The sequence below is a fragment of the Pyrgilauda ruficollis genome, unplaced genomic scaffold (genome assembly GCF_017590135.1).
Source record: "Pyrgilauda ruficollis isolate IOZ18807 unplaced genomic scaffold, ASM1759013v1 scaffold40, whole genome shotgun sequence".
NCBI classification, from domain to species: Eukaryota; Metazoa; Chordata; class Aves; order Passeriformes; family Passeridae; genus Pyrgilauda; species Pyrgilauda ruficollis.
This window is the reverse complement of record NW_024525490.1, coordinates 1505099-1532433: the sequence shown is the minus strand read 5'-3', so window position 1 is coordinate 1532433 and position 27335 is coordinate 1505099.

The following is a 27335-nucleotide window of genomic DNA, read 5'->3' as shown; positions in this document are numbered from 1 at the left end:
CAGTAAAACTGGCTATCAATCAAGTCCTCTGTTAATTTTTATATAATTACACTCTTGCAGAAGCTGCCAGAATATCGGTGAGGTCTGAGCAGCCGTCTGACTGCAGTAGTACAAGTGTGGCACAAAACTGACTCTAGTCCTACTCACTTAAAGCTCTGTATACCTCTGAATAAGAGTCCAGAAGAGCTCAACTCCCCACATTTTTATGTTAGGATATGAATGGGGTCTGAAAATCATTCGTCAAGAGTATCAAGACAACTGGTAGCCATGGTAATCTTTCTCCTTCTTTCTTCTGGCAATTTAAAATGTGGTGTTAAAGGTAAATCAAGCTTTTTAAAGAGGTATCGTTCTTTGAAACCTAAGCAAAAAAAGAAAATCTAGCATGATATAATATCATTTGCTGCTAGGTTTAATCAAGTGATTATGTGTTTCATTCAGTCTCTAGAAACTTCTTTATGTGTTGCTGGAGGTTTTGGGGTTTTTTCCCAGAATCAATGCATCTAAACACAAGAAAATCCGAGCTTTTTGGCTGAGGCTGTAGTTTTATTTAGCTTTAGTTTGCACAGAAAGAAAGATTTACTAGTGTAGAAACATAAATCTGAAGAATGGAGGACATGACCTATGGGAAACCTACAGGAAGCAGAGATATGGAAGGGTTTCTAAATGATCTATCAACAGAATGATTAGACAGGTAAAAAGAGAGACATGGTGAGAGCAGTTGCAGAAGCAAAGACAGAAAATTATTTCAAGCAAAATAAAAGGCAGTTTAGAGGTCAAAGATGATGAAGAAATATTGTGAATGTCTAAGGTTTTGCTAAAATGTCACTAAAGATATTAACAAAAATAGTACCCTTCAATGTAAGGGATAAATTGAGCATAAATAAATGGGGAAAACCAGTCTGGATTTAATGAGCTTGAAGTAAAAGGAATGAACAATAGAAGACAACAAATGAGAATAAATTTAAGATAAAGGTGGGATATCTTTCAAAGAGCAAAGGCTGCCCTTTTTACATTGTTAAATAAAATATCCAGAAAGTAGTGAGAAATTATGTGGAAAGAAAATGCAGAGATAAGAGCTGTGTGGAAGAGTTTCAGAGTTAAAGAGAGGTCACAATAACAGAGCAAAGCTGAGGGGAGAACTGCTAGAAAGTATGCAGATCAGCAGGGAGAAAGGAAAACTGAATGTCAGGAAGAAAACAGGGAGGCAAAAAAAATATGAGAAGTTGTGCTGCATTTCAATAATATCATCTTGCAAGAAACCAACAAGGTCCTACATGAGGAAGAAGAAAAGAGAAAGGGATGAAGGGAGAGACAGAGAGAGAGAGAGAGAGAGAGACAGAGAGAGAGAGAGAGAGAGGAGCAGGGAGGGATGGAGAAGACAGAGGAAGGTTTGAAGTCTGAGTCAATGGTGGGGAAAAAACAGATGGAACTAAGGAATTTTAAAGTAGCTGGAAAATAGTTATTTAGGTAAACAGATGGTAGAACTGAACAGAAAAAGCAGATTTGAAGTGAAAAGAGACAGCCATTACAAGTACTTAAGAAAATATTCCACTGTGTTGAGGAAAGTGTGAAATATGCAGATTCAATGACATGAGAAAATAGTAGTTAAATGAAGTGGTGGAACCCCAAGGACACACTGATCAGGAACCAGTGTGAAGACAAAAGAGAAAATAAGAGAGATGCTAAACTCAAATGCAATCTCAAAGCTCAACAGAGAGTGAAGGCAGAGAAAGAAGGGTGTTCCATGAGAGTAAAAAAGCATTTCTTAAATGAAGAAAAACATTTTTCAGCTACAGCTATAAGACAGTGGTATGGTAGCGTAATGAGACTGGGTATTTGTTTGAATTTTAGAACAGGATTTTTGATTCACATCTGGAAATTTTATCATTTTAATAAATGAACTTTCTGCAGAAATCTATTCAACTTTTATGTCAAATACGTGTGGATCAGGGGGTTTTATGTGTTTTATTTTTGAAAATTTCCACAGAAATTATATAGATCCCTAAAAAAAGCATGAAAATCTGTATTATTCAAAAGGTGGATTTTTTTTCTGGTTAGCTCTTCAAGTTCATGAAAAACTATGAAAATATATGATGAAGATGACTGTCTATAATGTTTTTTCTCATCTCCTCACTGCTATAAACTTTTGTGTCATCATTCTTTCTATGCAGATGTGTGTAGTTGAATCTCACCAGTCATTTTTGCCATGTTTAGCTTTCGTTTCATCTATTTAAACTTCCTGATCAATTTATTACCTATTCTCAAAAAGGGTCCTGCCATAGCTCTCTAGTTTTCTTTATTCAAATCAGTTCTGAAAAGCATTTATAATTTTCTCTTACTGCTTTTTTAAAATAGGAAGTTAAAAGTCTCACATTATTTTTTGACTCCAAGAGATATTCAGAATATCCATGGGCAAAATTTACCACCAGCTCTACTGCCATTTTTCCCCTGAGGAAGCGCAAAGCTGGAACATCAGTAAATATTCCTTTTTGCCTAACCTTTCTCCCTGACCTCATATTGACTTAACAGAATCTTTACCTCTGTAAGGGACCAAGAGTTGGTCAGGTCCACAGGAGTAGCAAATGTTTTCACAATGGTAAAGAGTAGAACAATTCCCATTGCTCTAATATAGTTCATTTCCAAAATGCTTTATGGTTTCTAATGACAGATTCCCTATGCTGTAAAACTGAGCACTAAAAAAGCCACAATACATATAAGATTTACATGCTTGAAATGGCCCAAAATTAGAGGAACTCTGAATATTCAATCCAGAATAACTGTTCTATAAATTACTCACAAAAAAAAAAAAAAAAAAAAAAAAAAAAAAAAAAAAAAAAAAAAAAAAACCTTTCATTTCAACAGTGACCTTGGTCCCAATCAAGAATTTAAGGAAAAAAAACCCAGCTCTGGAGAGTTTTTTTAAATGCACGCCTCATCAAGTTATCATAATTAAATCATCATTTTCATCAAGCAGTAAAATGTGACCAAAGTACCATGCAAAATTATTAATCACAGCACATATAGAATTTCAATTGCAAACAGTTTAAGATGCATTTATTAAAGTTTTCCTAAGGTAACAATGAAATAAAGTCATGTTAATGTGTTGTTATTGGAGGAGGAGCTAGAGGTATTTTAGAAAGTTTATTATTAAAAATATGAAATCCCAAATTCTTAAAATTACTGATATGGATAAGGGATTCATTTTGATATATGTTTCTAGGACTCTTGTATCATCACTTAATAAACTGAAAAAGTTAAGCATGTTCTTTATATGCCTATATACACTACAGTTAAAGTTAATGCCAAAGTCAGCCAGAAATCCTTACCCATAGATTTAAGCCCTCTCTACTTTAAATTTCCACATTCTTAAAAAGATTTGGTTAATTTTTATAGAAATCAGAGGCATATTAATACACATAAACTATATGTGCATGCACAGAATACCTCATGGGAAATAATTGTATTCAATTATATGAACATTTAACCTGTTATAGAAAACTAAACTATGTAATTTAGAGAATATAACTAAGATCACTTTAAGACTCATATTCTGCACAAGGATGCAGTATGCTAAGCAAAACTTAATCCCTGGTCAATGACGTTTTGACAACAGAAGAAATAGATATTATAAAATTTCAAATTCATCACTCTAATCTTTGTAATTTTTTTGAAACAAACATCTCATATTGTCGGAACCCAGGACATCTCTCTGGATGCCCAGGATGGCTCAAATTCCTGACAGGGGCTTGGAGACCCTGGCAGGAAGCCAAAGACACTTGGGAATTCGATCTTGACCCACAGAGCAAATTACCAACCTTATATGAAGAATTACAAGTGACAAAAGTTTAAGTAGCATAACAGTAGTTGTCACAGGGTGAAAGGTGGAATTTTGAAGAATTTTACTATGGGGGTCTAGGAGACAAGATGGAGGGATTTGGGCATCGTCCTGTTCTTCTTCCTAGCCTCCATCTTCTTGGGTGATGGTGAAACTTTGGGATTGGTTTAGGTTAGAAAGTCACTGTCTAACATAGGTGATAGGTATTGGGACATAACTGTAAATGTTGGATACGTAGTTTGTAGTATAAAAGACAGCACCAGCCCGGGGCGGGGCAGTGTGCCTTGGACTGACCTGCTGAACAGACCTTGGCAGGCCAGACAGAAAATGTTTTAGATAAGAAATAAGAAACAACCTTGAGAACGACAGCCGAAGACTTCCGATCTATTCTTCGACAGCTGGGTTGGGGAAAAGAGACTTTCAACACACCTCAGGATCATCTCAACCAGAGGAAATCCTGAGACCATATGATTTGCCAGAACACTGTTCTGTGTTGGTATTCTTCACTTCCCTTCACATCATATTGCATGGTTTTTATACTGATGTCACAAGTAGTGAGCAACCTTCTTATTCAGAAATGATGCCCAGTTGACTCAGCAATCAAGCTCTGACAATTAGCTCTACCTTTCTAATGATAATCAGCACTGTTACAAGTTCATATATCCACATTAATTCCTTATTTCAAGGTATACAAATGTTTTTATCTTAACTCCACATGATCCCTTTTTTTGGTTGTCCTTTCTTCCTACTGATCTCTCTTTGGTTTAGTTACAATCACTCTGACAAACACAGAAGAGACAGTGTCTCGTCCATTCTCTCTTCTTCTGTTCTGTTCCTTTCTTTTGGGAGGGAAGTTCCAGGGACCTCAAGCTACAGTAATACCAGTTGGGCCAGTCAGAGAGAGCTCCACACCCTGATATATCTGCTCATTTGGCCTTCTGTCATTCTTTGCCTTCTTTTCAGAGGAAAGGCTTTCCTTCATATGAAGTGTCCTGAACCACCTCTATATTTTCTGAATGTTTTTTGATCATTGAGGAGTCTCCTTGCTGTCTGCTTATCCATTAAGTAGATTGCTTCTTATAAAAATACAGGGGGTAGAAATGTTTCTGATTTCTGAAAGAGTGTTCCTTCTGGCTTGGTCATATCTGGTGTTTTGCTGTTCTGATTTATGTTCAGATCTCTGAACTAAGTTTTCAGTGGTGCATTTATCATATTTATCTGAAAGAAATACGTGGGAAATAACATCCCACTCCCAGGTGCTATGGCTACATCTGCACTGTAATTTTGCTAGGAGGCCACAGATGCTGCCTGAAGGTTGGGAGAGACCAACTCCACCTACCTTCACTGCATTTGTGAACAGCTGAGGCTCCAGCTGATTCTGTAATAAACAGTGCCAAGGTTATCCTTTCTACTCAAAATCAGCCAAACCTCAGGGAGTTAGGTTGCAAAAGGAAGACAGCAATCCCAAAGTACTTTTCTATTCCAACACTATGAAGCATTAACAAGTTTAATAATGAACTATAAAAATAGGTGTGCTTTACAGCTATTAGTATACTTGGAGATATCTTCCCTAAGAAAGAATACAAACTGTTTTACCTCAAACTCAGACACAACTGGAGTTCTGAAAAAAAACAGAGCTGTTATGGAAATTGTTGACTTGAAGAGGACTAGTTTTATTTTGTTTGCTTTTTTCTCTTTATTTTAAATAATGCTGCCAACAAAGACAATAGAAGGAGCTTAATAAACAACAAAGACTGTTATTGGACTTGACAAAAAGATCATCTTTAAAATTGTAGGTTCCATATTAAAAAAAAATGTCACTTTTTCTTCAATTTATTTAGATAGAATACAGTTTAGGGAGATTTTCCTCTGATGCCCTGGTTCAAAAACAGGGTCAGCCAAAGCAGTTTTCTTGGGTCTATGTGCCATCAAGTTTTAATCTCTCTAAGGACAAAGAATCCACAACATCTTTCTGGGAAACTTGTGCCAGAGTTCAGTTAATTTTAGAGTAAAAATGTTTTGCCTTTGCCATGTGTTCAGATAGAACCTCCTGAATTTCAGTTTGTGCTCATCATCTCCCATCCCGTACTTGAACATCCCCGAAAAGAGGCTGGCTTTGTCCTGTCTGCATCCTCCCTTCAGGCATTTACAGACATTGCCAAGTTGTTCCTCCTCAGGTGAAAGAACTGGTATTTCCTTTTGTTTAGTTTAATGAGGTTCCTATCTGCCCAATTCTTCAGCCCACCCAGGTGAAAGGCAGCACAGCCACCTAATTTATCAGCCACTCCTCTCAATTTTGTACCATCTGTGAATTTGATCAGTGTGCACTCAGTTATGTTTCTCATGTCATTAATAAAGATACTAAAGAGGATTTCACCCAGTATTGACCACTGGGGTACCCCACTGGTTATGGCCTCCAACTAGAGTTCAGTCATTCAACCAGCTCTAATTCCACCTCATTGTCTGCTCAGCCAGCTCATACCTCATCAGTTTCTCTATAAGAATCTATCTCACAGGAGACAGGGTTGAAAAGGTTACTGAAATCAAAGTAGATGATATTCACTGCTCACCCCTCAAATACCAAGACACTCATTTTTCATCATGCAAGGTTATCAGCTTGGTCAAGCATTAATTCTCCTCCTTGAACTCATGCTGATGTCTTGTACGTTGTAGTCACCTCCTCGCTTACATGCAAATTATTGAGGCAACCCTGCTTCAGCTGTGCTTCATTGTATTTACTTTCCCTTTTTTTCACATTGCTCTAGGCTCTTTGGGCATCAAAGGTGTACTTCACTACCCCCACCAGAGCTTCTGGCAACTTAATTTCCTCTGAAATTCCAACTTAAGCCCTTCTTTACCTGGTCAGCCATTCTGCTGGCAAATATACTTTTGCCATAGTTAGTCAGGTGGATCCCATCTCTCCTAAGCAGAGGCTGATCTTCAAATAGATCATGGTGAAAGAAAACAAAATCCTGCTCCCAGCACCAGCTCTGTAATCAATTGTTATCACATTGAATCATTGCTCCCCTCCTTATACCCTTTGCCCTTACCAGCAGAATTCTGGAGAACACTATCAGTCTTTTACAGCCCCAGCCATCACCCTCAGACCTCTGTGGTCACTTTCCATACTCACCTGGGTGCTACTAGCATTCCCACTGGAGCTCACACAGAAAAACAGGGGATTTTCAGCTGGGGGTTTGCACAGGGCTCAGCAGTCTCTCCACAACATCCCACAACACACCCAGTGGCAAGCAGCAAACCTTTCTAGGCAACAGGCCAGGTTAACCTATCCATATTATTTATCAGCCCATTTCTTAAAGAATTTCCACTCAGGCCAAGATTTCCCCCTTTAAAATGCCCAAGACTAGTTCAGGCAGAATAGGCACTTCCCAGCAAGCAGTAAAGACAAGGCCATGATGCTTTTTGCCATCTGTTGGGCCAGGGAAGTTTAGCCATATCAATCCATATGTCATGCTGCTCTTCCTGAGGTCAGCCTAGGGGACCTTAGTCCATTCTCTCTTCTAGAATAAAACAGGAAACTGAGGACCTGGAATGATGGACCCCTGAGAGGAAAAGTTGTTTTTAGTTTGATGAAAGTAGAGAAGGAGAAAATGTTAGTGTCAAATAAAGAGAACATGAGATGGAAAGAGAAATCATCCAGTGTGCATTTGATTTATGAATCTTAATACAATGAGTGAGAGATATTTTATATAAGTCACAAGTGGTTACTTGGAATTGAAAGGATCATATACCAAAAGAATTTGAAGAGAGGATGACTCTTTGTTAGTGGACTGGTTTTAAAAAAATGAAAAACATTTTCCAAGTTGGTCATAGCACAAAAAGGCAAACACAGCAGGATAAAGCAAAGGAGGAATACCATAAAGGGGTTGATAGAAATAAAGATAAAACTCAAGTGTGCACTCAACATAGCAATGACCTAAACAAGAGATTAGATTTGAATTTATGGAGGCTAATAAAAATGGATGTAAGCTCATTAATAGAAGATTACTAAAGTCCATCCAGTAATCTGCATACAAATAAATACGTGATACAATGAGCCTAAGCAGAATTTTTTAGAAGATAGCAATAAAAGTATATTAATATTATGGGATATAAATTGTCTTTAGAATAGACTGAAAGTGTAATAATGCTTGAGCAATTTAAGACAGAAAGGGAGAATAAGAACCGTGATCTGTAGGTAGGAGGATGATTCTGCTAATATATCTCTTGTGCATTTTTAGAAGTGATTCAGCTGAACAATCACCATGCGGGCTGTATTCAGAGAGGAAAAACTTGGACTCCTTACATAATCACAGGCTCACAGGCCAGACTGTGAACATTTGAAGATGGAGAGGAAGTAATTAAAGTACTTATCTCAGCTGGGAAACAACTTGTGTTATCTTATTTTACACATACTAGTGTTTGTATAGGTGGTGGAGGGAATGTTATTCCAACCAGATACTTAGCTGCAGCTGGACAATTCTCCATAAAACTTTCTGTCCTGTGTCCAAAATCCTGGAAGCTGTGATATAATCCTGCTTTTTTTTTTCTTTTCCTTTTTTTTTTAATTTCTGCTCAGACCCATGCACTTGTATTCCTACTAGCATTACTTTTTTTAGTTGTCATTTGCAATTGAAGTTATCTCTCCTAATTCTTAAGGATAAGCAATCTTATATATTGGTCAGGACTATCAATAAATTTGGTTTGTTCTCCAAGTGCCCAGAGGTTGGCAGAATTCACAAAAATTTCAAAAGAAGGTTGGGACATACAGCTAATCCACTAGAATACCCCTCCCCTGGGAAAGGCTTAATGAAGAATTTAAGAAAGAATTTAACATCAGCCAGTTAGCAACAACTCAGCACCAAGAATTTAAGCCACTTGCTTTCCAAAGGGAAAAGGAGAATTCATAGTAATCTTTTCACATGTGACTTGAGCACATGTACTTTATTCCTTTTTCCAATCTATTTTAACACATTTATATGCTCTTTTTCCATCTCTCATAGTTTGATGTGTTTCTTTCAAAGCTGGTGCATATCTCCTTGACAATAATAAAAAGTAGTTAGATACCTTCATTTGTCTGTGATTCAAGACCCTGGGTCTTTGGATAGATCTGTGGCTTTGCATGTCTTTTCAGAGGAATTTTCAACATCCCTCACACAATACAATGCATTTGGTTCATTGTTTTCATAACACCACTCAGAATAAAAAAGACAAAAAGTTAAAACATGTAATAAGCACAAAAAATATCTTTGTTGCAGCCATTACTTATTTGTACTCAATATAGCATGAGATTGCAGACATGCAGCAGGATTTCACTGGAGTTTTACATTGCTTAAATATGAAAAGAAAGAGGATTCTTTTAGGTTCTTTTAAGAAATCACACTTTAACGCATTTTTTTTCTAAGAAATTAGAATGGTTTAATTCAGCAAGTGAAGACTGGAATATGGCTACTGTGTTGCAATATGAATGGGGGAGCAACAAATGAAGGAAGCAAATAAATTATAACTTTGAAGATTAAAGGAAGTTAGTCTCATATAGCCATGAATGAATGAATGCTGAAACTTGATGGATTCTTTTTCCAAGCTATAAGATTAAATTGAAATGTTCTGGAACAACTTTTCTTTAGACATAGAAAGTAAATAGCAGTTTTATGGTGGAGTTTAGTGAGTTTGTAAAGTGTTTGGGTATTAAGTTTATTTTTCTTGGGCCAGGTCTCATAACCCCTCAAAAAGAAACTTAATACACCCAAGGATAGCTCAGCTATTACTTTGGGGGCATAAAATAAGCAGGATGACTTCTGCTGCAGTGTTAAAACAAAAAAGGTTTAATAAAAGGCAAAATAACAAACATAAAAACTCTAGCCAGGTGCAGCGGTCTGCTCCTGGTAAAAACACCTCACAAAAGCACTTTAGTTCTTTTGTTCACTTCTTTTCTACCTGATGGGCCAGGCGAGACTTTTTGGCTTCTATCCAATTAGATGTTCTCTAGTGTTTGGTGAAGTCCCTGAGGTCCTATGAGGTGGCTTTTCACCTAATCGTTGAGAGAAACTTCTGGGCTTCTTTCCTTTTTTGGGGGACAAAGGTTAGTTTTGCCACTCTGTCATTAGAGGGCACACTCCTACATTTGGGCTGATAAATTTCCAAGATTCCATTCTTGGGAGACAGTCTGAAATTAATTCATCTGGAGGAAGAGATTTGGGGCACATGAATGGAAGCCAGGCCATATCATTTGGTCTCAGAAGCAAAGGATGGTCTCTGGCCTGTTACATTAGTAATCGAGTTTGCAAGTCTTCACTCCTTTCTATTTACTTTCTTGTCCCTGGATGCATCTTATTCTGGAGTTTGATATTTTTCTTTCTTTCATAAGCACCATTTCTCCTTACAAGCATCCTTATACCACCTATGACTTTTTTTTTTTTTTATTCAAGTTCCCACTCCTACCTTTTCATTTTCCTGGTCTGGGGCTCTGTGTGACCTGACTTGGCCATGACAGAAGGTCTGTGTATGCCCATTCTTCTTTCTCCCTTTGGCTTTTGTTTACAGATGATCAGAGAAATTATCTGAATCAAAAATATTCTTAATGACACCTCTACAGAATAAATAGAAACAATCTTGCATATCTCCTCCCCTCTAGGGTCAGGCCAAACATTCTTGGTTCTGAATTAGACATTTGTTTTGAGATCTATATCATGCAAACTTTAGCTATCATGCAGACTTTGTGCATTATTTTAAATTAAGGAAAGAGGATTAAGCAGGTTTCAATAGCCTTGTGCATGAGTAATAAGAAAGCACAAAACGTAGCATTCCAAAATCATGATCACCTGTTCATCAATATTTATGGAGATATTTCTGTTTATTTCAGGAATGACAGGGGGAAATATGTTATTCTGTGGAATGAATTTAAAGAAAAAAATAAATAGAACACATAACCAAATATGAAGCAGGGACAGATAAGAAACAAAATTTGGCTGCACTTCCACTTTTATGATGGGGAGATAGCTTCACTGATTCAACTTTTTTGCCAAGAAAAAGTACTTCCGTGGTATTCTTCTAGTGAAAGACAGAAATTTGACATAAAGGTACAAAATGGTTGACATCAACTCATAAAATACTTTCAGCATATTGTCTGATACTGGAGATTTATATCCTTCAGTAAAATTATGTTGTCAGTCTGTGCATTCCAGTGGAAACTTGGCTAACTCATAGATTATTTTAATATATGTAATATATCAAAGATTCAGGTTGAATCAAAAAGAGTGAAAATCTCAAAGAATAGAACAGAGGGAACATTTAAAAAACCCAGATATTCCCTTTTTGAAATACAGTTGTTACTTATGGGAAGACTTAAAATTAATTTTTAAACAGGCTATCAAATGCATAATTTAATTTTGACTCAGTAAATTTACTCATATGGTAAACTGGTATTTAGAAGAGAAGAAATTTTGCCAAGATCTATTCAGGTGTTCAAAAAATGGTGAAGAAAACTTTAGGCATTGTAGGGAAACCCAAATAAATTAGAAACCAAATTAAACACAAAGATGAATAGAAATCATAGAAACAGAAACAAAAATAGAAATATTGCAAAAAAACCTGAGTAAACCCAAAATACGCCCCATTTCCCAAGTGAATAATATAATCTCTAAAGAAAATAAAAATGTTGTTCACAGTAAAACAAACAAACACACAAACAAACAAACACCAGAAACACTATCTAAAATAGCTGGTAAACAAGCCCATCTAAGTGGCTGAACTTCTTCTGCTTTCAAGAAATTCGATGAAGAAAGAAAATACTTCATCTACTTGTTTATCCCAGACCTTTAATTTTCATAGTGATTAAACTAAATTTAGTTTATTTTAATTAACTAAAATTTTAATTTAGTTTAAAATTTTTCCTATCACTGGGAACTCATATGCAGCACAGTGAGATCAAGCTAGTATTTATGGTAAGAACACTTTTGTAGAAACAAACAAAAAAATCAAAAGCCCTCCACAAACTTGTGTGTAGTTATCTCCTATCCAGCCTCCCTGAATTTCCTTCTCAGCCCCAGGTCCATTGACTGCTCAGGCTAGAGCCAAGGAAGACCCATCATCTCCATGGTGTCAGAGACTCAAATAGTTCATGCCTCAAACAATGACATAAAAGAGTTTTTTCCCATTGTAACAAAAACTGTATAAAGAAGCTGCAACCAAAGAAGCCTCCCTGAAAATACCTGACTGGAACTTTGGACTGTGAGTTAAACCACCTAGATAAGATGCTACTGTCCAATCGTTCCAGCCTAGGGAAAAACAAACAAGGCTGAGGCAGAGAAGTGCATCCACAAGTGGTTTGTTGTGAAAGCCAAATGCAGCAGAGATTTTTCCCTGGCTGAATTTGGGGTGAGGGAGACCACAGTCCACAGAGATCAGGAAGGGGAGGAGGTTTCAGGTGTAACCTCTGGTCAGAGGCAGTGAACACCCAATATCCCTTACACAAACTGGCCAAGCTGTGGAACCCCCAACCCCACAGGTCACATCCATGGGACACTCACGTGAGAGGCAGCTGAGAGGGGTCGTAATCCAGCAAAGACCCTCTGAAGTACCTCCCAGAGTCATTCCTGAAGCCTTGCATCACAGGACTGCACACGATGCAACAAACCCAGAGTCTGTTGTATGAGACAATGGCAAACTCCCCCCCACAGGGAGGTGCCTGGCTTTTCCTACATAGATTTAGCATATATTAACCCATGGAATTCTGTGCTTTTTGGTGGTGGACGTTCACCACCAAGAAGATGAGCTGGAGAGAATCAACAGAGCATCGCTGGGATCCACGGAGTGGTGATATATTCCTTATTCTGTCACTCTCTTTCTGTACCCCCCACCCATTTTCTATTCCTTTATTTCTATCTCTCTCTCATATTTGCTATCAAACAAAACCCATACTTATTGTCAGTGGTATGTCAGTGTCATTTGCACCCTCATTCAGGCAGAGGCATTTCTAAGGACTTCAGTAACTGGATATTGGCATATGGTCTGGGGAAGGTGCATTTCCCCTGTGCCTCTGACAGCAACTGGGCACAGTGCAGAAGGCAGGTGGCCCCACCTCTGGCATTTTACTCAACACCTGTAGCCTGAAAGTCTGCAAACAGTCAGACCTGAAGTTAAGAACATCTACTAAGGCAGAGCTAGAGGTGTCTATTGATGTTAGTGTAGTGGCTCATATTCTCCCAGTTAAAGAAGGAAAAACTAGAATGATTTGCTGCTAAATAAATGTTGAGACAAAAACCATCACCAGAGCTATGCAGACTATCCTGCTGTATGTGCACTGACCACTGCAAGAGATTGAATGATAAATAGGTTTGAGCCCACAGGATGCAGAAGATGACAATCAAACCTTTTAGAACTGAAAATGCTGATTTTCATAATTCACAATTATTTTGTAATGATACCTCACAGCAGTAAGAATCCAGAACCAAATGAGGAAAACAGCAGCTAGATATTGGTGGTTTTTTCCAGTTGTGACAATTTGTTTCATATTTTCAGTAAAAGTGTGGTTAACAGGAAGACATTTCATAAGTATTTTTTTCTGAATAATGATTTTTCACTTTCCAGTCAGCTACATGTAAAATAAAGAGTAAAGGAAAATAAAGTTGATTGAGAGAGAACAAGCCTTTTGATCCCTGAAAGACTCACCTCATTATATCTCTAAGAGACTATCACCATTATATTAATAATCATCATCTCTAGGATGGAATAGATTTTATATCTAAGAAACTGAACAAGCTTTCAAACCCAATTTCTCCATTTCCTCCACTTGATATACTTTTTTCATGGTCTGAGAAGTCCTGGAGCATACAAACTCAATTACTTCTGGATGGAACTAAATTTCCTGAGCACACATAACATTTTTTGAGTTGCTAATGTGCTTGCAGTCCACAGGAGCACTCTTGAGCTGTTCTAGAAGGAAACTCTCAAAAGAGCAGTGTGGAGTCATGTTCTCAGCACCAGCCATTTGATTGTATCTGTCCTCTGATCATACAACATGCTTGCATACAGCATTCCTCAAATCAATGCTAGGATCAAAGACATATAAATACTTATCTTCTCAGTCAATACATGTTAGCTGCCTCAGGACCTCTGAGTGTGCAGGAATGTTCTGATGTAAAAGTTTAAGAAACAGAGGAATACCAATATCTAGTGTCAGTGCAAAACTTTAAACACCACCCAGCTGCATTCTTTGCAAACAGTACACTGCTCCATGTTATGTTTTTAACTTTGCTTGCATTTAGTCTTAAATACTTTGACTATAATTATGGGGGAAATAAGATATAATTCTTGTAAATTATAAAACAGCTTGGACTATTAATTTCAGTTTAATGAGACTATACTGTTACTCAAAACTTGGGTATGCTATTTGATTTTGATCTATTTTTCATTTTAGTCCAATGGCTTTTAAATCAGGTCACTGACCAGTACATTTGCACATCCCCAATAAAAGCAAATCTACCCATATTATGCTTTGTGGAGCATTTTAATGTAGCAGCAAGCTCTAAGATTGTATTATAAAATCTTGCAGATAAGGGCATATAATTTTATCTGAATAGCAATACTAGTTAAACACACCATGTCAGTGCAGTTCTTCTCACTCCTCTTTTTTATCATTTAGCAGCAAAAATCCTGACTCAGTTAAAATAATTGTCTACTGAGATCTCAAGAGTTAAGCTGGTTAAGAAGTAGGACCAATTAAAAAAAAAAAAATCTTGAAAAAGATGCAACAGTGTCTGACACATGGTATTAGATTGAATTCTGCATTGTCAGATTTTTTAAGATAGACATTTTTTATTTGTGAAGTTGTTGTTGTTGTTGTTATTATTATTATTATTATTATTAATATTTTCTACCTGTTATAAGACCAGCCAGAAACCCTTATATTGTTTTATAACCTATGTAGTATCCCAAAGGAGAAAAACTTTTAAAGGCACATTTAAATAACCTTTACAATTAATTCATTTAAACATAAAAGTCCTAAAATGCTTGTAAAAAAAAATAGAGCTTTTATGTTAATATGAAAGAAGTCTTTGGAAAGACATAAACGTCATGCAGTGAGATGTGATTCTCTACTACAATGACCAAAGTGGAATTGAACTTAAAGAAATCTAACCTTTATCAAAAAATTATTCAGATGAAGAGATATCTGATCTAGAAAGAAAGCTCCCAACAACTATAAATTGATACTATAATTCAATAGTAACTATATAAACATGTTCTTTCAGTTGAATAGCTGGAGCTAAAAGAAAATCCAAGTGCTTAAATTTAAATATTGAACAAGAATATAATTTCCAGTATCTTAAGTATCAGACTTTGAATAACAGCATGCCACTTATCTGCTACAGAAGAATTTTTTTATAAATATGAATGGTAAAATAGAAAGCATTTTTGCATCTCTCTTCATTTTATTTCAAATAAAATAAATATTGCTGACACTGAGGGGATTTTTTGCTCTAGCATAATTAGATGTCATCTTACTACCATATGTTTTGACATTAATCTAAGACAAGTAAGTTGTGTCCAATATTTTGGACTTCAAACCCAAACAGTTCTCTGATTTAGTGATCCATAGATCCCTGCTTCTCAGTGGTGGGCAGGATGTGCTCTGTGTCTCATCTCTTGCCTTGCTAGTCAACCTCCCAGTGGGTGGAGGTGGTCTGCTGCTCTAAACCTTCATCCTCACATGTCTAGGGATGCTGGTTTTGATGGTGTGGCTCAATGTGGGCAATTAATAAACCCAAATAAAAGAACATACAATAAAATTATGTTTTTCTTTTGAGAGAGGCAAGCTGTTATATACTTTTCTACGTTCTCGGCCTTAGGCAAGAGAAAGCAATCTATAAGGAACCACAAGTACTGCAGGATGAAGAAATTGGTTGAAAACCATCTTTTTGTTACCTCATAGCCCACGTATTAAAGGAGATGATTCATAAGCTCCTTTCTGCCCTGACCTATTCCAAGATTCTGTTATCTATAAACATCTTGAGTGACGCCTGAGGAAAAAAAACAGGAGAAATAAATCAAAAAATATTAGACCAACAGTCACAATATTCCAAGATTCTGTTATCTATAAACATCTTGAGTGACGCCTGAGGGAAAAAAAACAGGAGAAATAATATTTATCAATAAATATTAGACCAACAGCCACAACATAAAAACCATTTCTTTTCCTTCTAAACTTCCTCAAATTCTGGGAAAAAGACATAATGCTCACATATTATACAATAATCTGACAGTTAAAATATCTCATGGCTGTTTTAATATGCAAAGTAATTTTTACTTTAAAATGGTCTAAAAGGAAACTTTTGAGGGGAAATGGATGCAATTATGAAAAATAATATTATATTTTCTCACATAGATTGATCTATTTTCTATGACATTAATAGAGATTGTCAGGGCATAAGGGAATGATCTGGTTACAAAAGAATATTAAAATTTGAAAATAGGTTCATTAAGGATTTTAAAAGAAGGGAAACCTAATCGACATTCAACTTTTGTGTTCTAATTACATGATGATTGATCAGTAGTCACCATTGTCTCCTGTCACATGCACTAATAAAAATCTCTACCAAGTGCACAATAAAGTGCCACAACATTAACTGAATTACATAGCAAGTAATTTTTGGTTTAAACATTTTTAGTACTCTTGCTTGCATTGTTCAGAGTTTGGTTTTGATTTTTCTTTAGTTATAGTAATAGGGGGACATTAGATTTTTTCCAAAATATATTTAAAAAAAAAGAAAACAAGTAAAAAAAAGAGAAATCTAGCTGATTCACAAATCTAATTTAATGAGCTTTAGTTAGTTACTAGACTACTGCAGTAGCTTCAGAATAATCTCCAGCAGAATCCTGCCAATGGGGCCATGGGCTGCAATCTATGCACTGGCTTGGAGGAAATTTCCACTTCTCTCAGACAGCTCTGACAGGGAGTTTAGAACTGAAATGCCATCGAATTAGTAACATTCCAATTTATCAAACCTGCAGATGATTCATTTTTTTTTTCTCTTCTCCCCTTATTGAACAAGTGATACAGATTTTATTGATGAAATGGTCATATGATAGTCCATCATATAGAGCATTCCAGGTCATTCTGTAATTTATGCTTTTTGCACAAAGAAAAAAAAAACAAAAAACTCCAAGCTATTTTCAGAGAATGACAAATGTCAACATTTAGCACCTTGTGATCAATTTTAATTCCTGTATTATGTAAACACACATGTTAATTTCCTGTCATTACAGTAATTTCAGTAAACATAATTAAAATAAATATGGATCTGCAGTTAATTTTCAGTTGTACCTTGAGCTATTACTGCTATTTCTGATTCTAAATGTGTGTACCTAGCTGTAAACAGAATATAGAAATTGCACAGCTAGTTTTTACTGCACTGAAATACAAAACAGTTCTTACAGTTTGGGACTGGAACTGAACAGTCTCCTGTATTAAATGAAAAGATGAAGTGAGGAGAAGGATTTCAGAAGGAAGACATTCTCATACAAAAGCAAATGGTTTACATTCTTGGTGCCTGCAGAGATTTTCTTTACAAAAGATGTTATCCATATAAAGGTTAAAATAAAAGTCAGAAATTGGTTGCTAACAGCTATAACTGTATACCAAAATTAGGGAACATAACTTTTAACAAGTACATATAATTTCGAGAAAAGCAGCAAATTAAACTTTTATTTTGGAAAAAAATTACAGGCTTCCATTTCTTTTCTTTGAAACACAAACATAAGGACAAAATTCCCATACAGTTAATAAAATTTTACAAGACCCTGAAAAAACATGAAACAGTTTTTCTTGCAGACCAGATTAAATTCTTTCTTTTCCTTATAATCAGTTTTAGATACATTTTTAATTCATTTTGTTGGAGGAATGAAAACAGCAGGTTTAAAAGAAAAAAAACTTGATGCTTTAGATTCTGAGATTTGACCGGAGCTGAGAAAAGGCTGTGATGCAGTGAGAAGATGTAAAGTCTTTCTGGCAAACTCTGCAGCTCTGCAAAAGAGTTTATCAGCCTTATAGGGTGCACTTGGACTCATAAGAACAGTTTTGGCTGTGCTTCAGGACCTTAATTCCTGACTGCCATGGTTCTTGCCTGTTCTCAGATCAGCACAATAGTGTTTATGCTGCAGAAGAGCCAAACTCAGCAATGCTCAGCTTTAACCTGGCCTCTCAGCACATTCTCTAGCAGGAAAAGGACCACAGTCATTAAATCCCGAACATATTCTGTGTCTGTAGATCACACACCAGCATTTGCTTGCCTTCGAATAAGATGACTAGCCCTCTCATTTACCTGGAACATCAAGTTGCAACCACAAGCACCTGAAGTCTTGTCAAAAAGAAAGGCACACAGCTGAGAAAAATGCTAAAAGCTCCTTAAACTTCAGAGGATTCTCAATAACATCACTGAAGAAAGTCTCACCCTCATTGTCAGGAGTGGAAAGGGCTCCAGGCAGCTTGACACCCCAGCCAAGCACCCAGAAACCCTGCTTGATGCTGCAGATTAAATGCCTGCCTTTAGTTTTCTGAACAAAAGAAATTTTCTAGCATTGCAACTCTTTGATACCACAGGTAGAAAAAAAAATGTGTGCAGATAGACAGTACCATATAGATCCTAGAGTCCAATTTGACTCACACCACACATGAGATCTGACACCCCCTGTGCACATTCCTGTTCACACCACAGAGGAGTTGCCATGTGCTCTGCCTTTTCGTTTTCCACACTGTGCATTCAGAGTCCACAAATCCAAATCAGACTCTCTTTTTTAGACCTTCCCCAGCCTTGACAAGTAATGTTGGTTATATGGAGAGAGACTGTAAGTTCTGAGGGAAGTGGTTTTGGCTTAAGAGCATTTAGAGGGGCACAAGCCAGAATCATCTCTTACTCTGAGGGGAAAAAATTACTACCGGCATGCCTCAGCTCTGAATATTGGTAATTTTCCAGTTTCCTGTAGATTACAGAATCATAGAATAGTTGGGCTGGAAGGTACCTTAAAGACCATCTAGTTCTAATCACCACAGATGGGAACCTTCCATGAGACCAGGCTCCTCAGAGCCAGCCTTATCCAGCCTAGTCTTAACATATCCAGGGATGGGAGTTCCCACCTGTGTGGGAAATCTTTTCCAGTTCTTCACAACCTTCATAGTAAAGAATTTCTTCCTAGTATCTAATCTAAACATTCCTTCTAATCTAAACCCTCCTTCTACCCTCCTTCAGTTTAAGGCTATTCCCCATTGTCCTGTCACTACACATCCTTGTGAAAAATTCCTCTCCAGCTCTCTTGCAGACCCCTTTTAGGTACTGGCAGGTGCTCTAAGGTCTGCACAAACCTCTCCTTCTCCAGGCTGAACAGCTCTCTCCCTTCAGCCTGTCTTCATAGGAGAGGTGCTCCAGCCCTCTGATCAATTTAGTAGCTCTCCTCTGGATTTATTCCATCAAATTCATGTCTTTGTTGTGTAGTTATCAGTTTCTTTTTTTATATATAGGTAAACATTGTTTGTATGTTGGGAGTTCTATTTTGGCATTCAGTGCAACACCAATATTCTTCCTCATGTTAGAAAGCCTGCACTTAGTAAGCAGCTTGTGTAAGAAGAGTTGTTTGGGAATATTCTACTTATGAGTCTTTTAATCCTTATTCACAGATGATGAACCCAGAGGATACTGACTGAGCTAAATCACTGCCTTCTTCTCTATGTGGGCTGGAGGGAAAAATCAGCAGTGTTAAACAACACTTTCAAGTTTCAATATCGATGAAACATGAGTAATTTTTCTTTATTACCTTCCTTTCATAAAATATGTTTTTCATCTTTTTTTTTACCATCTCAGAATTCTAGAATCATCTTTACTGAATTCATTTTAAGAGCGCCTTTGACATTATTCATACTTTTTTACCTTTCCTGGAAAAAAGCATCACCATGACAATGTCCATGATAATATCTATTTTTTTTTCATAATTAGACCCTGCTGATGGCTACTGGTCATTCTACTAGCAAACTAGCAATGAAAGCACCTTCTTCTGTTTGCAGTGTTTTAAAACAGATATGAGCCTCTATTGCTTAGGATCCATCGGGGCTAAAATTAGCTCAAAAGTTAGCAAGATATAATCTCTTTGATAATTTCACGTATTAGAGAAACTGCATTATGCAGCAGCCTCATTACCTAAGGCTACATGGGTTTATATTAGAAGATTATTTGTTTATATTTGCACTCAAATTTACCAAATATCAAACTTTCATAAAGTAATTTTTCTGACTCTGCTTTGTGCCCAAGGCATTTTTGTGTGTCATGGGTGAAAACACTTCTACAACTTTTAAGTACAGTGAGCAAAACAAATACTTTGTCACCATTATTTAAACATTTTAGAATAAATTTAATAACTCTGGTTTGCAATAAACCCTTGATATTTGACAAGAAAAGTCTTGGAAAAATAAAGGAAAGCCCACATCTCTGTGTAAACTAAGCAAAATGATTTTTAAATCCAGATATTCCCAAGTTTTCTTGGTACCAGATGTGCACCTATAACAAAGGAACTGAAATAAGGAGGAAGCTGTTGAAAAGTTTTCAGTGATTATGTTTATAGGATAAAACAGGAATTTATTTCATTCATCTAATCTGAACAACCAAAAGACCAACAGAGAGGTAATGAAGGGCTTTGCTTCTCTTCTGGAGGAAGGCAGTATAAAGAGTAGCAGTCAGATTTACCTGGCTTAGGGGAGTCTGGTTTTGTGTTTGGAGCTTCCAAATATCTGGTGATTGTCTCTTTGGCTTCTTTTTCACTGAATAAGAATTTCTCTTGGAAAAAGTGAAGAATATTAGAGTCCCTGGCTGTGAGTAGTCTTTGCAGACAGCAGGGAGGGACCCAGAGAACATTTAAGACCATGACTTTACTAGTACACAAGATATGCCAAGCAAGAATCTTCAGAATGACCTGGCTAGGCAAAGCACTTTTATAATTCCCATTAAGTTATCCTCCAATACATAAGATATCTGAGTGCAAGTTGTCTAGTGAGAGTGGTCCATAGCCCATGTTAATCCTGAGCCATGCCAAAAAATCTTCTGAGAAAGTATGAGATCAAAAAGTATGTCATGAACTGCTCTGACAACTCATAAGATGAAGTTCCAGCATGCAGAAATATTCCTTGACATTATCATGTTTACTAGCAGAGTAGCAAAAAGATGTGGTTAAACTGTACAACTTTTATACCTTTCAGCAGGATTCATGTTTGTTTAGTTAGCTGTTATTTTCTAATGATCTCAGAGAAGGATTAAGCATCTCAGGAGGTATCTGACTGTAAGGACACATGGTCAATATGCAGTGAGATATATGGCAGAAAAGAGTTTGCTTAAGTGTGTTACCAAAAAGAGCTAGGTTTGACAACAGTGTCAGTAATGTTGGCCTGAACCTCAGACTAGTCCAAGTTTCCTGCTCTGCATCTCATTTCTGAATCTGTATTTGATGCTACATAGGGTTAGTATAAAATCCAGGAACAATGCTGTGAGCACAGAAAAGGAGACACATCTTCCATCTAACAGGAATTTTCTTCCTTACAAAGTCATGCTTATTGTTGTATGGTCTTATTTTCTGGCAAATGTTGTTACCACATTTGCACAGCATTGCAGAAAGTGCAATTCAGTGGAAAGACAGCAATGCTTTTCTACCTAGAAAAGGCCATTTTCTCATGGTTCAAATAATGTCAAGTAGACCATGGGCAGGAACACAGAAGCTGAGAAGACGATTATATTGATTTGGAAAAACTTCAAAAGGAACGGGTAACTGAAGGTGTATTGTGTGAGGAGCAAGGTACTATTGGTGTGAGTTGAGATACACTCTGAAAATTCAGCCTAACCCATGTTTGTGTTGGAAAGGGCCTAAAAAATGATCCAGATCCAACCACCCTACCACAGGCAGGGTCACTTTCCACTAGAACATGTTGTTCATAACCCCTCCAAGCTGACTGTGAACACTTCCAGGGATTAGCCTTGCACAGCTTCTTTGGGAAACCTGTGCAGTTGCCTCATCACTCCCACAGGAAAGAATTTCTTCCAAACAGCCAATCTAAACCTACCCTCTTTCAGTTTAGAGCCATTTCCCCTTGTCCTGTCACTACATGTGTTTGTAAAAAGTCCCTCTCCAGCTCTCTTGTAAGTCCCTTTAGGGACTGACTAAGCGCTAAAGGCTGCTCTAAGGTCCCCCCAGAACCTTCTCTTCCCCAGGTTAAGCAGCCCCAGGTCTCTCAGCCTGTCCTCACAGGAGAGATGCTCCAGCCCTCTGATCACATTTGTGGCTTCCTCTGGACCCGCTTTACCAGGTCCATGCTGTTCTTGTGTTGGGGGCTCCAGAGCTGGACACAGCACTTCAAGTGGTGTGTCATGAGAGCAGAGTAGGAGGGTAGCATCAAATTCCACTTGTTTTATCTTTTTCCTGATGTATGCTTTCATCACACTTTGATACCATAACCTTTCACTACAGAAGAGAAGGAAACAAATGAAGAGAATAGATTCTTTTTTCTGATGCTCAATTACCAGCCTTATAGATAAATTCACATGCTTTAAAACTTCCCTCCCCAAACAGGTCATCTGTAGGCATGGAGAAAGATAGGAAACAAAATAATATGCTCCACTTACATATTCTATTTTCTGTGTAGCTTTATAATGTGCAAATTATTCAAGAGAAATAGTTTCTTGGATCAAACTGAGCTGAAAAAAACATTAGTGATTGCCTAAAGCAACATAAATAAAAGAACAAAGTTATGGTTTTTATTCAGTGTTTGACTTTTGTTCTTGTTTTCTTTTCCATTGCTGAACCATACTTCTCAACAAAAAAAGACCCTGGGTGTTTGCAAGTCTTACATAATTTCACTTGGAGACTGTAAGTTTTAGTTCTCCAAAATCAATGCCAAATACAGTCAAAAACACAAAGAGAAAGATCCAGCACCAAGTAGCACTGGAATGTTTCCAATTTTTAATTTTGCTGTAAAGGAAATACAAACTTCAGCATATAGTCTTAAAGTCTTTACCCTTGTAAATAAGTCCTCAAGACAACCCATACGAGACTTCAATAAGTAAGAACTAAAATGAGGAAATTCACATGAAAAGGTAGTGCTAATAAGAACAGAGCAAGCTTTTAAAAGAAGGGTCTTCTCAGCTGAGGTCTTTACAAAACCTGTACACATACATCACCTGTAGCACTCATGAAACTGAGGGATTTAAAAATAATTTACAGGTCACACATCTGAAAATATGGTAGTGATTATCTGTCACAACTTGCCAAGCAACAAACAGACCATCTTATCAACTTTGATTTCCATTTTCATCAGCGTAAACTTGAGCATGCCCTAGACCTGCATAAACAGACATTCTATTAAGTATTATAATTCTTATTTAAATGAAGTGAAAAAGTAATAATTCCACATATTGCAAAGCAGTTAGTGATCTCATTGTCCCCTTGTGTTGTATGCATATTTGTTTATCAGCATGAAGCAGCTTCTTATCTCTTTTCAAAACCCAAGGCAAACAAAGTAAACATTTAATTAGAAACATCCGTTCCAAAACTTATTGACATTTTTGACTTACAGTGAACTCCCAGCTCATTGACAAACACCCAAACAACAGAACTTTCTCTACAATTGTATCTACTGGTGTGGGAGAAGTCATTATTAATATCACTGATGCCTGTTCTTACACAAGCTCCTTTATTCCAATATCATTTGAGGAAACATTAAACAGACATGGATTGATGGTTTAAACAGATAAAACTTGGCACTAGTTTTTAATCCCCTGAATATATATGTAAATGGATGATGATGACTTTAATGGAAATTTTGCCTACATAAACATTGCCCTCTAATGGGAGAGGAGGAACAAGAGCTACTCAGAATTTATATCTGGATCCCATGAGTCATAACCATTTTAAAGGAATGGGTCTTATTGTGCTTTTATGTAGTACTTTGATTAACCTTCCATAGCTCCATGGAGTTTGAGGCTTTGGGGATCTTCATCCAGACTGATTTCCTGGGTAACACAGACCATTTATTTTCACCCAGCAACCGAGATGTTAGTACAAAAAAAAAAAAAAAATAAAAATCCCAAATGTTTTATGTTAAAGCATTTCACTTCATAGAGGCTGAGACTGTTGCATAGCACTGCAATGAAGGGAAGCTCAGTATCACTTCAGGGCCCCAGAGTAGCAGAGAACAAAACAGAGGATATACACTTCAATAATCCTGCAGGATACTCTCTACTTTGGGTTGCCAAGGAGGAAAAAAAGAAGGAACTCTGCAGCCCTGTGAATATGAATGGCAAAAATACTTCTTTCCACTTCTAGTCCTGACAGTTGCTCAATCTGTATTTTTCTTGACACAAATTATTGTTTTATTCCCCAGCCAAGTGACATGGTTGGCCTCAGGGCACTGCCTTACACTGTCTTGGTCACCTCTGAGGTAAGAGTGAGCAAAACAAAACAAAAATAAAGTTTAAAAAAAAACAAAAACAGCAAAAAACATCCTTCCTAAACAACTAAAATACCACACAAAAGCAAACACAAAAATCCCCCAATCTCAACATATATAAAAAATACACAAAAAAAACCAAAAAAAAAAACCCAAAAAAACCTAAAACACACAAACAAGCAAAAAACTTTCTTGATTTTGCCTAGAGGAAAATTTTCCTGTGACTCCTGGAAAAATATTTGAAGTGACATTCTCTAACATCATGTGTCCTAATGCTGAGTTACCCTTCTTTGGGCAGTACCCTTCTTAGGTGAAGTAAAGCTTTTTTCTTTCTTTTTTTTCTCCCTTTTTTTATTCGCCAAGCTAATTTATATTTCTCTGAACTATGGTGAGTCCAGCACCTCCCCAATGTTTAATTATCTGCACAGCAAGTAAAAGTCTTCTTACCTTAAGGCTAATTTTTTCTAACATTAACCACCAGTCACTGAATCCTGTTCTGACTTTTTCTAAGAATGTTATAAAGTTTCCACCCATCAGATTCACTTATGTGTGAAATGATCTTTCAGGCTGCTTTTCAACAAGCTCGAAGGGTTGAGCGCTATAAGTCTCACATTGTTTTGCAATTCATAGATCACTTTGAGTGCCTTCCTTCAAGCTGTCTCAAAACACCCTCCTTGAATTACAGAGGCAGATGCAATGGATTATCATTTCAGCCCGTACAGCAGTGCAGCTAAAGGCAAGCTCATGACCCTATAGCTACTCTTTACCTACACAAGGATCACATTACTTCTTCTTGCCCCCAGCATTACACTGTGGAAGACAGGAGGAGCTGGATATTCTGGGTATCTTGAAGCCTTATTTTCCAAGATTTACATTCTTCCCCAGCAGACTGTCTTCATTTCTTACCTAGACTAACTTATCTTTCAGCATTTAAGTGCCTTTTTTGGGGCATCTGAACTCTTACCCTGGTATTTCTATTTCTGCATGAGAATATGCAGTCCTCATTGCTTATTTTTCCATCAATAGTTATGTCATGGCTGGACTTGCCTGGTAAATTGCTTCATGATCATAAAGAAAATGTTACATAAATAAATACTAAAATGATAGACCAAGGGTAGACTTCTGTTATTTACAAAAAATAAAAAGTAAATTAAAAGATTTACAGTAGACAAGGCTTTAATTAATCTGATAGGACTCCTGTTATTTTTAAATATTAACTATTAAATTTAACAAATTTATTAATTAAATTAATTTATTAATTGTTATAAAAAATTATAATTATTTTTACATTGGTTACCACATTATACCACACAATATAAATAAGTGTAATGCATCCAAAAGCAGTTCTTACTATAGGGTTATAACAATATTTTTAAGCATTAAATTTCTTTACTAAGTTCTAAGTCTACAAAGTCTACTAACTTCTAAGACAGCCGGTGTGCATGAAATATTGAGATGTTGTCTGATTGAGCAGGGGTGGGAAACAAGAAAGGTATGGACATGATAGGCTAAATACACCTCAGAGTCATGAAGATGATTGAATGATTGAAGCATCTGACATATAGGGAGAGGCTTAGAGATCTGGAATGTTGAGAGGGATCCTAGAGGAATCTGGGAACTCAGGACAGATCTTATCATTGTTCATAAATACCTGATGAGAAGGAGGAAAAACTCTTCTTAATAATTTCCACTGGCAGAAAGAAAGGCAATGGGCAGAAACTGAAACACCTGAGAATACACCTGGGCACAGCAAAACTCTGTTTTACTGCAGGGATGGTCAAACAGCTGAACAGATTGGCCAAGGAAGTTGCAGAGTCTCGATTCTTAAACCCAACTGGATATGGTCCTGGATAACCTGCTCTGACCCTGCTTGAGCTTGGAGTGCATTATCTTCAGCAGACCTTTCCAACCTCAATTGTTCTGTGCTTCTGTGCTTCCATAAATATGCCATACCATTTTAGTAGTCTTTAGTCTATCAGTCTCTAATATTTCCTTGACTCTTTCTCTTTTTAGCCAATAAGAACAATTATATATAGCTTATTTAATCTATTTTCAGGGAAGATGACAGATTGACTGACTGAATACTGCCAGCAGCAGGGGTTAACATCCATAGTTCTGAGGTGATGGAAAGAATATTTTCTTAAAAATCCACAAACTTCTTGGTATTAAAAAAAAAAAAAAGCCACTGATAAAAGCTAGTTTGGAAAGACTAGAGGAAAGACTCTGTCAAGAAACAACCCAATAAGTAGGAATCAAGTTGCTCAGCATATCTGAATTTCTCCATGTCTATAACTTACCTTATACCAGAGTCAATACCCTTTCAAAGCACTGGCTTCAAGCTTGGAACGTTGCAATGCCATTTGATAACATTCACTCTGAAGTTCAGCTCTGATCTCAGTGCATCAAGACACCTTCACCTGCAGCTGTAGTAGAGTGATTTCAAGATGAGTGGTAAACACTAAAGCATTCAACTTCTATGCATTTCTATTTTTAAGAAGGACTAGAAGTTCGTTCATACAATACTCAGCATCTCAGTGTCCTCAACTGAACTGCAAACAGGAGACTCCCCCACTAACTTTTAAGATAACGTTGTGTGTATGTATATGTGTGTGTATATTGCATGCCCAGGCTGCAGCAGCAGCAGAGGGTGCAGGGGAGCTCTGTGAGGGAAGGCCAGGACTGCCTTGAGCCAGAGATTCCAGCCCATTCCAGCTAGCTCCAACCAACCCACTACAGGACACAGCTAAGCCCCATGGATGGGGTGGGAGTGCTTCTGGCAAAGTGTATGTAAGAAAGGGCAAAAATGATACAGAGGTAGTGAGGATTGAAGGGGAAAAGTCAGAGAAACAGCTCTGTGGGATGGGGACAGGAGGAAAAAGAGAGAAGGAGCAGGTATTCCCAATGGGACTGCAGCCACGGAAGACCTCCAGGGCAGAACAGATTTATCATAAACACCCAAACTTCCTTAGCTCTTTCTGTAATTATTGCCAGAAAAAGTATTTCAAAAGGCTTTGTCAGCAGAAAAAA